The sequence below is a fragment of the Saccopteryx bilineata genome, chromosome 1 (genome assembly GCF_036850765.1).
Source record: "Saccopteryx bilineata isolate mSacBil1 chromosome 1, mSacBil1_pri_phased_curated, whole genome shotgun sequence".
NCBI classification, from domain to species: domain Eukaryota; kingdom Metazoa; phylum Chordata; class Mammalia; order Chiroptera; family Emballonuridae; genus Saccopteryx; species Saccopteryx bilineata.
Genome location: NC_089490.1, coordinates 330,727,004 through 330,743,804, shown reverse-complemented (window position 1 = coordinate 330,743,804; position 16,801 = coordinate 330,727,004). Strand labels below are relative to the sequence as shown.

General features: G+C 37.5%; 1 non-coding gene across 1 annotated transcript; it reads right to left on the bottom strand.

The window, feature by feature from the left end:
* Nucleotides 1-6,243: 6,243 nt before the first annotated feature.
* On the bottom strand, nt 6,244-6,350 carry LOC136321692 (U6 spliceosomal RNA). The gene has a single exon (XR_010728822.1). It is a non-coding gene; the product is annotated as a U6 spliceosomal RNA (small nuclear RNA).
* Between the last annotated feature and the right edge of the window lie 10,451 nt (nt 6,351-16,801).

The following is a 16,801-nucleotide window of genomic DNA, read 5'->3' as shown; positions in this document are numbered from 1 at the left end:
CCTCTTTCCATTTTTATTATGACAACCCTCCTATATCTCATTGCCTATCAATGGGACTATTACTGTAGCTTCCTAACTATTCCTACTGCCTTCAGGTCTGCCCACTCACATTTATCCTGGGTGAATTACCAACAGGATCAAAGAAAAAAAAGAATGCTTCAATTATATTTATTTGTGTTTCCTCAGTTGCAAGCACAGATCTGGACACAGAATAGGTATTTAATAACTACTTAAAGATTGTCCCCCAAATCACCATTAATAACACCATTTTTACTTCAGTTCCAAATGGCAGTAAGAAATTCTAGAATCCATCTGCTTAGTTTGAATCCCAGCTGATAAATTTCTGAACCTACTCACCTTAAAACAAAGTATGCTTCTTAACTTGTCCCATTCTACAATATTCTATCCCACAGTGTCAGAAACCCAATTTAGGCAGGAGAATCAATATCAAAATAGGACTATCTACAGTAGAAGAATTCTATACTAGCAATGTTGGGAAAATGTCATTAAAACCAAATTGTCTACCAACCCAGAAATCCTCTCTACAAAAGTAGTAGAGAAACAGAAATGTTTGTTATTGAATAAGCATTAAACCAAAATGTGACAGACATCACGGGCAATCTACAAAGAGATTGCAAAGACAGAAAAAAATTTTAACATTTCATAAACCAAGGAGATATAATCCATTATGTCTTCAAGATAAAGAATAACTTACTTATACTCCAGTAGGACATGACATTTCCTACTAAATTTACCCAGTAATTGGGGGTGACCCTTTGTATTAGCAATTTGACTTTACCTAGAAGAGAAGCAAACTTCTCATACCTTTTGGACAGGAAGTAGCTTTGTAACATGGAGCCAGGCATCTACCCAAATTTGACTCCTACCTTCTCACAGAAACTTGAAGATAGGAAAGCTATATTCCTGGATGTTTACCTTTAAAGAAAGACTCCCAGGTCCTTGGGAAAGATTTTCCTGATTCATCAAGCTGACAAAAGGCCTTATCTAGTTTTCAAAAGAATTTATATGTGTTTCAAAAAGACAAATTTTCTAAAGTAAAGGCTTTAAAAAAAGGAAGAGATTGGGGTTTTTCAACTGAGAGAATGAAGTCATGTTTTAAATTTTTATATGTCCTTATAGCAACTAGTACTTTTTAATAATTATGAAAGAACAAGCTTGATTAAAGTATTTGAAGAGAAATAGCAGCAAGAATGATAAAAAACAATTTATTTTACTATAAGTAATGAATATGAATCCATTTTTTAAAAAAGGGTTTTATTTTTCCACATAAAAAACTATTAAGAAATTTTTTGTATCATGATTTGAAATTCTATATTTACAAACTACATTCACATATGTATTTATGAGTTTTCTTTTCCTTGCAATTTATCTAATTTGTTAAAAAACCAATTGCATTTCTTAATTGCTATGTTGCACAATATGCTTTAATATCTGATAGGTCCATCCCCTCTCACTACCCTTATTTACTGGTGATTCCTTGATAGTCTTAGATTTTAAATTTCTGCAATTTATTTAAAAGCAAATTGTCCAAATTGTTTTTAAAAGCATGTCTTTAGACATCTATATCTATATCTATCACTTCTCCCAGTTTCCCCTATTATTAACATCTGGAATTAGGGTGTTTGATTTGTTACAGTTAATGAACTGATACTGATATGTTATTATTAACGAAAGTTCATAGTTTGCATTTGTGTTTATTCTTGTCTTGTACATCCTGTGGATTTTTGATAAATGTATAATGACACATGTTACATCACACAACTGCATTATTGTTCAGAATAGTTTCACTAATCTAAAATTCCCCTGCGCCTTACCTATTCATCTCTCTTCTTCCCCTCCTACACCTGAATTCTTGGCAACCACTGATATTTTTTCCTGTCTCCATAGTTTTGTCTTTGCCAGAATGTCAGGTAGTTGGAATTGTAGATTATGAAACTTTTTCAGATAGGTCTATTTAACAATATACATTTATGGTTCTTTTATGAGCTTTTTTGTTTGTTTTTGTTTTTGTGGTTTAACACATTTCTTTCTATTGCTGAATTATATTCTCTTGTTTGAATGTATGACACTTTGTTTATTCACCTTTTGAAAGACATCTTGGTTGCTTCCAAGTTATAGCAAATATGATTAATTTGCTATAAACATTTGCATGCAGGTTTTAGTGTGGATGTATGTTTTTACTGTATTGTTTTTAAAGGAAGCCATGGAATACATATTTATATCACTTTGTAATATATATCATTTTGAGGTTATAGTCCAAGGAATCATGACTAAATTTGATTTAATGTGTTTACATCTTTAAATTTTTTTCTCTGTTGCCCTCACTAATCACTGAGGATGCAGCATTAAATGAAATGGTTGGAAACTGTGGAGTCTTCACTTTCCAGTCAAACAGATTCAGACTTGTTAGCTGATTATACATACCACTTACAAGCTGTATGATCTCATTTAAGATAACCTTCTTCTGTGTTAGTTTATCTACATGCAAAATGCCAGTAGTAGTACTTAAATATCAGGGTTGTTGAGAGTATTAATGGTAGAAAATGGTAGCTATATTTATTAGCAATAATTTAAGTAATAACTTCAAATATAAGGCACAAGTGAAAATTCCTAACATATTCTTCTAAAACAGCAGGCCTATAATATCCAACTCTGAAAATCAGTGGGGGCCACAAAAATTCATTTCCCAGAGCCCTGAGAAAATATAATATTGTGTAATTAAGACATCCAAACCTCACTAAGAAAACTCCCACAAAATAAACAGATATGCATTAATACATAATTTCAAACTTAGTTCCCATCAGAAATGTGCAACTTACATATTACAGAATCATACATACTCCTCAGAGTATACTACAAACCTTGGGAAAGTAAACTTTTCTGAATTTGTAAGTATTTTATTAACCTATTAATGTAATTCATGTATATAGATTATTTTATTCCTGCATTTCCAAATACATTATAAACTAATCGCAGAAGTTAAGGCATACATTAACATCTTGAGAGACTTCTATGCTATATATAACAGAACAGAAGTCTGGGCTCTGTAATCGTAATGAGCCAAAAGCTGAATCCCAGCTCAGTGATTTACTAGCTGTATAAATTTGGCAGTTGGTTTAATCTTCTTAAGTCTCAATTTCTTCCTATGTAAAATTGAGATAACAATTCATATCTTTATGGGTTATTTTATTGGTGGCAGTAGTATTTGTAAAATTCCTGATTCATAATAAATTACCTTTAAATAGGAACTCTTGCTTGGATCTCTTGATCTACATCCTTTTTCTGAGCCCTTTCCAACATGCTTTTTTTCAGCAAGACATGTAAGTAGCTTTAGAAAATTGGCTCATACAATAGGCATTTTAAAAATCAATTGTTTCTATATCTCCTGTGACTTAATCTTCTAAATCTAAGTGTATCTTATATTGCATCACTGAGAATGAGAAAAATAAAAATAGATTGCCAAAACTACAGAATTGCTTTTATGTTATTTACATGTAATTTATTTAAATTTACCTTTCTTTTCAGTCAAACTTTCTCCCCTTGACAGCAAGCTGACAAAAGGTAGTTGCTAAGCTTTACTTCTTACAATTTGACCTCTGTAAACAGTTACTTTTTTTTTTTTTCCTGAGGTTGGAAACGGGGAGGCAGTCAGACAGACTCCTGCATGTGCCCGAACGGGATCCACCTGGCACGCCCACCAGGGGGCGATGCTCTGCCACAATCAGAGCCATTCTAGTGCCTGAGGTAGAGGCCACAGAGCCATCCTCAGCGCCAGGGCAAACTTTGCTCCAATGGAGCCTTGGCTGCAGGAGGGGAAGAGAGAGTCAGAGAGGAAGGAGAGGGGGAGGGGTGCAGAAGCAGATGGGCACTTCTCCTGTGTGCCCTGGCCAGGAATCGAACCTGGGACTCCTGCACGCCAGGCCGATGCTCTACCACTGAGCCAACTGGCCAGGGCCAAACAGTTACTCTTGCTAAGTCCAAACATTTCAGAGAAGATAATCATTTGTTCAACTTAGGTCATGTGCCCAAAACTGAACCAACATTTGTGGCCAGAGAGATAGAGTTGTATAGGAATGTGGAGAATTCATAGACTTATAGACTGTTGGAACAACAATACATATGGCTATTGCCTTTCTAATGACTTTATTTTATGGATTAATTAACTATGAAAATGAATGCTCAGAGGCTTGACCAAAGGATAAAACTGGGAGTTAATATAAGGACCCAGTGGTTTTCTGATATTTGAAGGTATTAAAAAAAACAATAAAAATTGATGAAGAGGAAGGAAGAGAGGGAACAAAAGAAGGAAATAAGGTAGAAGGGGAAAAAATGAAAAGAAGGAAAAGTAAAGGAAAGAGCTGCACTGTAGTCATACACGATGGAGTGAGTGGAAGAAGGGGTGATGAGCGCTGGGTGCTGGCCAGCAATGCCATCTTAGCCATTTAAACCCACCAGCACCACAGGCAGTGAACAAGGCACATATAGGTGGTGGAATTAATAAATGGTTCCATTTCGTTTAAATTGTCAATTTTTATTATTCAATTTATCTTAATTTTTAATGAACCTACTTCTTCTCAATTTTAACTTATCATTTTATCTTAGTATGTATTTATAGGTTCCTGCTCATAAAACAGGTTTTTGAGTGAAACAAACTCTTGGTACCATCACAGAAAGGAAAAAAAAAATTGGTTCTGCTTAGTTTGGAAAGTCAATCTAACAACTAACAGGCATTACATTGCACCTTAATTCCTTATATAAGCGCTCATTTTCATTAGAAATGTAAATTCAAGCTCCTCTTAATAATATCTTTAGTGACTCTTTTGTATACCAGGTAATAATTACTTGAATTATCAAAACACTGCCATAGAAACAGTATGTTCTGTCTCCACCAAGGCTTGCCTCTAAACATATGGACCTTTGAGATAGCATTATGTATGTATTCTGGTATTCTCCTTGGAGCTATTTGAATACCGTGAATAATTTGTTCAACAACACTGACTGCTTGACTGCTAAGTCCCAGGCAGGTACTGAAGAAAGCAAAGAAAAATAAAATAGTTCCTAGAGAACTAGTCTAATTGAGAGAAAAAGGCTCATAAAAGGTAATTATTAACTTTTGGTAATAGCAAACTAAATATTTTGAAGCAAACTTCCTATATGTCATAACAAAAATGTTGGAAAAAAAATGACATTTTCTTAAAAAGTCATCAAATAGCTAAGAAAAGAATAAACAATTAAAGGACCATTATCTGGAAGAAAACAAAAATCCAGAGAGAAAGGCTGGTTTTTAGAATTGCTTGAGCTCTGTCAGCATTTGTCAATCTAAAATAGGTATCTGACAGCTTGACAGAACTTTTGGATGGTCCCTGGGTCTATGGAGAATTAAGTTGGAAACCAGTATTGCCAAATAGAGTCTGGCAAATCCTTTGTGATTGGCGTTGGAACTAGAGAGAATGTACTCTAGGTCTCAGGATGCATCAGCAATAAAGCAGCTAGTTTAAGTCATTTGAGTGGCCAATAAAATTTCAGTTCCTGAAACTGTAAGGAGATAGAAGAGAACAATAGAAACAGAAAAACAAGTGATCTCTACCAGAAGATTAAAAAAATAAAAATAAAAGGAAATTCAAACAGAGATTAGGAATGCGGAATGATCACCAAGGAAGCACATTATCTGACCTGGAGAAAATAAAGGGAAGATGGAAACAGTGTCCTGAAAATCTATACAAAGTAAACAAAAGGATGACAAATATCTTTAAAAAAGGTTCATATGAGGAAGAACTTGTAATTCTAGAAAGTGAAATGAAAATTTCCCTGAAAGTATTGAGAAAAAACAGATCACCAGCAATAGATGAGATACCAATAGAATTATTTCAAGTCACAGAGATTGAGTCTATCAAAAACCTAACAAGAATTTGTCAACAAACATGAAAAACAAAACAATGACATACAGACTAAAAACATTCAATATACATTCCAATTTTCAAGAAAGGAGATGCCAAGAAGCACAGTCACTATAGGACCATTGCTCTAATTTCTTATCCAAGTAAAGTGATGTTCAGGGTGGTGCAGCAAAGGCATTTACTTACTATGAAGCAAAAACTGCTGGATGTATGTATGAGCTTGATCCAGAAAAGGAAGAGGCACTTGATATTAAATTGCAAGCTTTTGTTGAAAAATAGAGTGCTCCAAAGAAATTCAAAAGAAGGTTAGTCTTTCTCTATTTTTTAAAATGTGGAACACTTCACAAATTTGCATGTCATCCTCATGTAGACACCATGCTGATTGCCACTGTATCATTCCAATTTTAGTAGATGTGCTTCCCAAGCGAGCACTGGTTAGTCTATGTTTTATCTACTCCAGTATAGCCTTTGCCTGTATAGATTATGATAAATTATAAGTTGCTTTGAAGAAAAAATGGGTGTGCCTCAGCACTTGGTTGTCCTGATATATAACATCTTGTGGACAGGAAGTCACTGTCAGGATAGAATATAGAAGAACAGAATGGTTTCCTATAGGCAGAGGTGTCAGACACAGGTGCATTTTGCAGAACAAATCATATAAAATACTGAGCTAGACTCAAAGGAAGAAGAAATAAAATTAGTGGTAGAAATTTTAATAACTTAAGATATTCAGATGATACCATATTACTCACAGAAAGTAGCAATGATTTGAAATGGCCTCTGAAGAAAGTTAAACAAAAGAATGACAAAGCAGGACTACTTTTTCAGTATCATCAAGAAGACAAAAATCATGACTACAGAAGAAATACACAACTTTAACATAGACAATGGAGACAATGAAATTGTTGAAAATTTTGCTTATAGAGATAGCAGCCGAGAAAACAAGAGACGGCTGAGACTCAGAAGGGCAGCAATAAAAGAATTAGAAAAGTTTGCCAAGAACAAAGATATGTCATTAGAGACCAAGGCTAAGATCATCTGCACCTTGTATTTTCCGACCTGGGCTGGTTCACCCCTCCTTAGGCAACCTGGTAGTCCCCCACTCCCGGGAGGTCACCATATTGATGCTGAACTTAGTGGTGACACCCGATCGGCATAGCGCACTACAGCCCAGAACTCCTAGGCTCAAGCGATCCTCCTGCCTCAGCCTCCTGAGTAGCTGGGACTACAGGCGCGCGCCACCACGCCCGGCTGCACCTTGTATTTTCAATCACCATATACAGATACGAAAGTTGGACAGGGAAGAAGGCTGCTAGAAGGAAAAATTGATTCATTGACAATATAATCTTAGAGAAGTTCTGTGGAACACCAGAAAGATGGACAAGTGGATGCTAGAGAAAATTAAGCCTGAAATATAACTAAAAATGACAAAGTTGAAGCTTTTAACTTCAGGCACATCATAGAAGTAGGGCTCTTTGGAAAAACAGAAGGCAGTAGGAAAAGCGGAAGATCAAATAGGAGATGAACTGACTCTATATAAGAAGTGATGGACACGAGTGTACAGGAGCTGAGCAGGGTTGCGGAGGACAGGACATTGTGGACATCACTCATTCATAAGATCACCAGGATGTGGAGCTGACTCAATGGCACGTAACACACAGAACCCCACACTAAGTACCCCTCCTGTCTTTAATGGAAACTCTGGTAATTTAACAAAAGCAGTAGAGACTGTGGAAAGTTATAGTAATTTAGCAAGAAAGTTTTAGGTGGCTAGCAGAGATAGTAAAATGTGAACAATATCAAGGGAAATCATAAGACTTCACACACCACTTTGTGCTAATAACCTCCTTTACATTTCTAATTTTCATAAAATCTTTTTCTTAATCTCTTAAGAACTTCTAGTTCCTGAACCACCTGTTGTCCTCCAAGAATAATAGTCTCTTTTTTCTTAATTGAATTTATTGGGGGGACACTAGTTAACATAATTATATGGGTTTGAGGTGCCCAATTCTATATCACATCTCTGTACACTGTATTGTGTATTCACCGTCCACAAGTCAAGTCTCTGTCCATCATCACTTATTGCCCCCTCTACCTTCCTCTACCCAACCCCCCACACTGGCAATCATCACACTGTAATATCAACCTCTTCATAGCCTTTCTCTTTTCCCTCCCCTACCCTAATTGTGTCTCCACAATTATCTGTTTGAATGAAATTCTTACTATGTATCTTCAAATCTATTTGCTTGTCATTCTTTTTCACCACTCCTAAAAACATTTCAACTTAAGTTGAATCTAACAATCCATTTATCCCAATAGTTACCAAGAAGAAATGGGAACCTCTGAATTCAGGTAATAATTCCAAATTCATAAAGGGGCCAGTCCAAGCTTGGAATCTAGGTTTTGAGTCCTAGTCCAGCATTCTTTCTGTTAAACTAAACTTTTTTTTTCAATCATATTTGCTCACAAATTAATTTAATACAGGGCTTCTATACATTTTTTCTCATGAATAGCAATAGACTGGAAAAAAGTGTGCTGGCACATAAATCCATGTTCATTATCGGAGCGTATTGATGGGAAGCCCAGCATGGAAGGACAGCGGCTTTCTCCAGGACAGGCAAGTACTCTGGCTTCTAGATCAGCAATCTTCCCTAGGAAAATGTCTATGAACACACAAAGGTAAAAAAAAAACTAACTACAAATATGAAAATTACTACACTGAGGTCTTGATTAAATTTACACCTCCTGCATCCAGAAATATATTATAGGAAAAAGCAGATAAAATTAGATAGTAACCAAAAGATCCATTTATTATCGTCTCTCTTTTATCAGAGCAAGGAATGAATATGTAATTCAGCGCAACATTTTTGCAACCAGTAAGATCATTCACTGTCTTTCCAGGAATTAAATTCTCCTTTGGGGTTATCTTATGGCTCTGGAGTTTCAGCTCCCATGTTCAAGCATGCATTAAAGTCTACTGAGTTTATCTCCTATCTCTAACTGATAAAATGGAAGTGTAGCTATAGGCATATTAAACTTCACAATTATCCTTTTTTCTTCATAATGATCTGTGTTGCAAAGTAGAGATCTAACTACTTATCTGTTCATTGTAATTATTTTCTGATCTCTAGCTTTTCACTCTGTTTCATTTTCTAGTTTCTTCTTCACTTCTAAGACTATCCTTCTCAAAATTACTGTCATTGGTGTATTTACTCATTATTCATTTCTTTGACAACAACTCATTAGTGCTTTCCTATCTGCGCTTGACTGATTAAAAATGAACAACTTGAACTTGAAATGTTATTTAAATTGCACCAGACAATTTCTCTGGTCACTAATTTATTTAAAATGTGTGTGTTAGGATTTAACTTTGTTCCAGGAACCATGGTAATTGACAATGGAGTACTGAAAATAAAACATGGGGACTCTTCTGAGAAGATTATGATATAGAGGTAGAGACAGAAACATCAACAAATAAATAAAACATAGGTGAAAATTTCCATAATTGTGTCAATGTCATGAGGTTACAGATGAAGGAGTGATCCATCCTGCAAGGGCTACCAGGAAGGGCTTCATAAAAGAATTTATCTTGGAATGGGGCCTTGACAGATGATAAGGAGTAAATCATAGTTTCATGTGTTTAGCTCTTGGATTGCAGGAGGGTAAAAAACAAGGTCTGAAATTGAGACCAAGTTTTGATGAATCCTATTAGTCATTTTATACTTTAGGCTAGAGGTCATAGGAATAAATCAATAGATTCTTAAACAGAGGAGAGAAATATTGGCAAGTTATTCATGTTAGCATTGGTGGGTGGAATAGTTTAAATAAATAAGGAGATTGGTTAGCTGCAAAGGAAAACGATCTAGCCTCTGCAGTTTAGAAACTGATAGAAAATGAGCTTTGATTCTGTTTCCCTGAGAATCATCTTCTACTTGGAATTGTCTTGCTTCAGTTACTGCTGCTACCACCACACTAGCTTCTTTGCTTTGACTCCTGGCCCAGACACAGGATAACAAAAAACGAAAACCTTCTTTCCGTTAGTTTCCTTTCTAACAACGAAATAATTTGGAACTTTTTAAAGAGCCTTTATTAAGTATTAAGAAACAGTCAACCAAAACCAGCATACTCCTGTGCTTTTGAGCCCTGTTCTATTCTACCTGTTGTCCTGAGATGTTTTTATTAAGCCTAGAGGACTAAAAAAATTAAAATGACCCCTCACCTAAAAATTTTTATTTTACCTACTCTTTTCTAGGTAAGAGAATCCACTGAGAAATGACACATGGAAAAAAAAAATACAAAGCATTATCTGTGGAAGAAGGGGAAACAATACTCAGTCTCCCTGAGGGTTTAACCAAATACCACTGCCACTGTCACTTGGCACTTGTGATGTAAAAGCTCTAGAAGCTCCATGCTTCACTAGAAAAATGCTGCCTTCCACCACAGCTCTTTTCAGAATATTAAATGTTCTTCATGCTATCACTTCACGTTGCTCTTTTCTGCAAGTGATCAATGCCTCGGGCAATGTGGACAGGGATAGATCTGGAGGGGAGCTGGAGAAAGGGGAACTATTAAGGAGGCTATTTTGATGATGTAGAGAGGTCAGGAAAGTGATGAGCCACTGAACTGAGGTAGTGATAATTAAAAAAAAAAAAGTAAAGAGAGCAGGTAAGAGATTTATTCAGATTTATTGATTGATATTGGTGAGTACTCAAGTGGGTAGAAAAGAATAAGGCTGGGAAAGAGAAGTGGACTCCCTTTTACAGCCTTTCATTACTCCAGGATCTTGTACGGACTGTTCCTAAGAGACAACTTCCCAAGTTCTCTACCATAATCAATGGAATTTTATGTTCTACTTCTTACATAAAAGTTTAAGTGGAATTTAGGCATGAGAAAGTCTGTTCTAGGCTCCACTCCCCCCCATTTTTTTACCCTCACTCACTCCAAAGTGCAATTATTTTCTCATTTTTCAGTTATTTGTCTTACATCTACTTACATCTGCATTGTTACTGTGTTCATCAGACTTTATAAAAAGGACTATTTATAGTTATCCCAATATTAATAATATTTAGCATGCATCAAGTGTATAAAGGTGCTTATTAGTTAATGTTATGGCCTGACCAGGCGGTGGTGCAGTGGATAGAGCGTTGGACTAGGACAGAGAGGATCCAGGTTCGAAACCCCAAGGTCGCTAGCTTGAGCATATGTTCACCTGGTTTGAGCAAGGCTCACCAGCTTGAGCCCAAGGTCGCTGGCTTGAGCATGTGTTCATCTGGTTTGAACAAGGCTCACCAGCTTGAGCCCAAGGTCGCTGGCTTGAGCAAGGGGTCACTCAGTCTTCTGTAGCCCCCTGGTCAAGGCACATATGAGAAAGCAATCAATGAACAACTAAGGTGTCACAACAAAGATTTGATGCTTCTCATCTCTCTCCCTTCTTGTCTGTCTGTCCCTATCTGTCCCTCTCTCTGTCTCTGTCACACACACACACACACACACACACACACACACACACACACACACACACACAAGCATTAATTAGTTAACGCCATGGATGCAGGTGTCCTAATGCCTGGAGGCTTTTAGAAGTAACTTAAAATTTTAATCACACCCAGTCTGTTGCTGTCTCTCCAACAAAACAGGCACAGCCTTAGTTCAAAGTATTTGCATTCCTTGTTCCTTCTGCCTACAGTATTCTTCCCTCAAACTTCTGCATGGCTCACTCCTTCAGGATCTCCCAAATCACCTTGTTTCTGACCACCCAATATACAATGGCAAAAGCTACTGCCACACCTCCTGCCATTCCCAATCCTGCTTTGCCCAGCTCAGTTTTGTTTTTTGGGTTTTTTTTGCCCTGTAGCCCTTATCACTATCTGATTTTCTATATATTTACCTGTTTATCTGTTTATAGCAAATCTCTCCCACTAGAATGTAAGCTGCATATGGGCAGGGATTTTTCACAACTCTATGTCCCCAGCACAAAGGACAGTGTAGATGCTTGATAAACATTTACTGAGTGAATGAAGACCAAAAATTTTCTATATTATAGATTAAAATATTCATACAAAAAAACTGAAGCCTAGAAAAATTAATCAGTTTGCCAAATATAGCACACCTAACATTAGCAGTTACTATTATCACTGTCATTATTTTAGTTCCATTTTTAAGAGCCTATGTTTTCATAGCTACATTAGCTCCAATCAGCACAGCAACACTATAAGATGGATGTCTCCGAAAGTTATCTAGATTGCTCAAGGTCAGCTAGCTAAGGAATGGAGAAATAGTTTTCCGACAAAATAGTGCCAGAACCCATGTTTCCCAACTATTTACCGGTGGTTTGCACTGTCTGCCCGTGTTCCTTTGCTTTCTCTGCTTGCATACTAAAGAAGTGAAGAACTAGCATTATGTTCTTGCCTACTGATTGGATGTAGTTTAAAACTTTATGAAATGGCCATAAGAGGTATTGAGAGCAGGCTAGAACAAGTTTGGAGAGAGAGAAAATGTATTACTTTCCTATGGCTACTTTAACAACGTACCACAAACCAGGTTGTTTACAACAACAAATATATACTGCCTCAGACTTCTAAAGGATAGAAATCCAATGTATCAAAATCAGAGGTCCAAACTCAAGGTATTGGAAGGGCCATGCTCCTTTTGAAACCTGCAGGAGAGAATTTTTCCTTGTCTCCTCTTGGCTTCTGTGGGTGGTCGTCAATGCCTTTGGGCATATGCATCACTCCAATCTCTGTCGTCACATTGTATTCTCCCTGTGTGTCTTTGTCTTCATGTGCCCAGCATCTTTTCTCTATGTGTCTGTGCTCAAATTTATTTTATCTTATAAGGACACCTGCCATACTGGAGTAGGGCCCACCCTCATTGACATTTTCTGAATTTGATTATGTGCAAAGACCGTATTTCCAAATAAGCCCATATTCATATATACCAGGGGTTGGGACTTCAACATAGCTTTTTGTGGGACAATTTCACCCATCGCTGCATGGTAGGATTGCTAAAAATGGGTTTGATACACCAAGCTCTTTCTCAGTTTAGAGACTTTTCATATCTTGTCTCCGTGGTCTGTAGAACTTTTGTGCCCACTCTTTGGTTACGTCCCAGTGGTATAACCTCAACCAGCTTCTAAAAGCCACTTGTTAAATTTTCACAAGCCAATTGCTAAAAATATAAATTATTAAAAATTAAGTTATATGAACTTATAATTAACTAAATTGCTTTTTAAACAATTTTTGTTACCTACTAACTAAAGCGACAATTAATTTATTATATTTTAAAATAGAGGTAATAAATTCTCAAATCTGATAATTTTCTAATAATTTTGCTACACTTGACTATTATCTATATATGTTCTTGAGGTTATTACATCTAATATATCTGCATAGTGAGACAGGTGAGCTTACCGTAGGCATTGGAATAATAGGTACCTTGGCTAAAAGGATAGGTCAGGATACTGAAAGTGCTCTGGGGTACTACTGAAGCTAGGTTTTAACGTTGAGCAGTGGTTCTCAACCTTTCTAATGCCGTGACTCCGCAATACAGTTCCTCATGTTGCGGTGACCCCAAACCAAAAAATATTTTTGGTGCTACTTCATAACTGTAATTTTGCTACAGTTATGATTCAGAATGTAAATACCTGATATGCATTATGTATTTTCCGATGGCTTTAGGCGACCCCGCCGGGGTCGAGACACACAGGTTGAGAACCGCTGAGTAGAGACAGAAGATGGTAGGCATTATTGCTGGCTTCCAGGCTCTAATTAAGTACCTTCAGGTAGGCAGTAACACCTGTAGTTAGGGAGCAATTCATTCCAACCCTAGACTTAATCACCCAAGGCCAGACTCAGGAAGCATGGCAGACTGGAAAGAGCAGGGCTCTTGAAAGAAGAACCACCAAGATATTAAAATTAAGTTTCCATTTACTAAGTGACCTCTCCATTTACTAAGTGACCTTTGCAATTTGTTTAATCTCTTAGCAGTTTGGTTTCTTTATCTCATAAAGGGAGGTAATACTATAAACTTCATGGAATGGCTAAACTTTTAAAGAAGTTTTGTGTGAATTAGTAAAGGGCAACTTCTCTGAGCTGATGGCAGTTCCTCCAGCTAGTGACTTACAAGGAGGTATAAAGAAAGAGGGATCTCAGCCTTCTAGTGTCATAGGGTACAAGACTACTTGTATGGCCAGTAGTTGCGACCATCCTCACTGACATTCACTTGCAGGTTCCCATTAGATTTGGGCAGACGGTAAAGAAACAGTGGAGCCAAAAAATGGTGGGTCATTCCTTTATTCTACTCTCCTACCGGCCAACGAGCAAACACATAGGGCTCCAAAACCCTGACACATTCTCTGGTTCCACAACCAGGAGAATCTTCTCTAGTTTCTCATAGAATCAAAGGCCCCCACCAGTCTCAGTCACCTCTGGTTCCCCATCTGCACACCTTCTCCCTTCTCCTTTCTGTACAAACTGGCTTCTCCTTCAACACCCTGCTATCGAGGCTTCTCTCCTCCTTCCACACTCTGCAAAAAATGGCTCCTTTTTTCCTTCTTCTTCTCTCCTTTTAAAACTTCTTGGTGCCCAAACCTCTCCTCTAGCAACATTAGCATAACAATGACACTTCCCAAGCAGGAAGGTAATTAGCAACTTCACAGACCAGGCCATTTTTAAAAATAAAAGTGAGCAAACTCAAAAATCACATTTTACAAACTCATTTACCCAACACTACTCACCCCCAAATATAGGAAGCAAACTGCACAACCATTGTTATGGCCCTGGGGTCGAGGTAAAGATGAAGCCAGATCATATAATAAAGCATCAAGCTCTGTCTGAAAAAGTAGGAAAAAAAGCTGTCACAAATGGTAATTCCCATTTCTAAAAGTCTCTCCTTTTTTTGGTCCAACCTCATGCATGTAGGATTTCCTTGACCTTAGAGACAGAATTAGGTCAGCCTTGTCTCCTGAAAGAACCTGAATTGGATAACCGAGAATCATGTTCCCTTCTCTCAGGTAGGACCTCTCAACCCCATGCTATTGTTTTTAAAGTGTATTTTCCTTTAAGGGGTATCCTGGGCCGATGCTCAGAAAGAATAATTTCAAGGAGCGTGAAATACAGCTACCTTTCTGCATGTGCCAATGAACCTGGTTAGTCTCAGCTCTAAAAAACAAATGAGTAAAACCTATTTTTTTCTTGTTCCTTAAATTTTGTCAGTACCTGGCAGTTGTTTATGTTGAAAGAGTCAACAGAAGGCAGGCAAAGGACCAGGGAACATGACAAGTGTTTAAATGATGTGATTGATTACTCAGCAATGTGCCAGTAATGTGGCATGAATCAAAAACAAGAAGTCTTCCAGGAGGAACCGTTTCTTTAGAGATGTGATTAATTGACCTGGCTTGGGTGTCTCTTTTCCCAGAGAAGTGCTTGTCAATGAAGGGCTTCCCACACTGCCCTGGTGGTAATTGTTATTGAAGTTCATGATGCAAAGTCATCTTCACTTAAGAATTCTAGCATTCACTGACAAAAAATTCATAGGTTAGGCTTTTGCATTGCCACACACTTTGGGATTTATCCTCGGAATTAGGAAGCCAATGCAGCCAGTAATTATTTTAAATATTTGTTTTCAGAAATGAAATTTTCTCATATCTGTCAGATTTGGCTCAAGGTTCATTTTCAATTTAATCTTTGTTAGCAGCAAGAAAAACTGTTAAGTTAAATGTTTAGGCATAAGCAAGTCATTACTCTATATCTGCACTCTAGAGAGCCACTGGTTGTCATGGTAATGTGACTGCATGTATGAAGTTAGCATTGGCAACCTTGCATTTTCATTAAAATATCGTGCACATTTGCATGAACTTCTGCCCAGAGCATTGTTACTGGGTTTGATTCTCCCCCCCACTCCCACTGCCCCATCCTAGTGTTAAGGGATTTCATATTTCAGAGCCAAGCTTGTTAAGAGTTCACTGCATTTATTATTGATCTGTCTCAGGTGGAAGTTGAGCTATATTCAAAGCTCAACATATATGAACAGAAAGCTGACTGTATATTTGTATCTTTAATCCTGCCAATTACTTTCCCTCTGAACTCCACCTTTTTCTATTCGATGGTTTTGATCTGTTTCTTTATCTTGCCTCCTCCCAGGCTAGGATGTTTTTCTTCCACATTTCTTCTGGATTTGTAAGGCTCTATTACTCTTGAAGATGTAGGTTTATTTTCTTTTCTGTTTTTACCCTCCGACATACACACACACCCTTCTCACTTTCCCTATGCCTTCTTCCTAGACCTCATTTGTCTTAGGGCTACACTTATGCTTATTTAGTCATTTGATCAGTTTGTTTATTTAGTAGATACAGGGTTAGTATATGTTTACTATATGGTGGATTAGGTTCTGGGTCCCAGGTATACAAGGGCAACAATTAGTGCTAAGAGATATAAGCTTTTGTTGACTCTTCTGTTCTTGATCAAATTGTGTATTTCTGGGATGGCAGCTACCTTCACCAAGTTTTATAGCACACAAACGTTCTATTGGGTCTCACAGATTATCAAATAATGTAAGTTGAATTCTTGTTCCCACATCATTGTTTAAACATTTTTGTTGCCCTGGCTGGTTGGCTCAGTGCTAGAGTGTTGGCCTGGTGTGCAGGAGTCCCGGGTTTGATTCCTTGCCAGGGCACCCAGGAGAAGCACCCATCTGCTTCTCCACCCCTCCTCCTCTCCTTCCTCTCTGTCTCTCTCTTCCCCTCCCGCAGCCAATGCTCCCTTGGAGCAAAAAGTTGGCCCAGGCGCTGAGGATGGCTCCATGGCTTCTGCCTCAGGTGCTAGAATGGCCTTGGTTACAAGAGAGCAACACCCCAGATGGGCAGAGCATCGCCCCCTGGTGGGCAT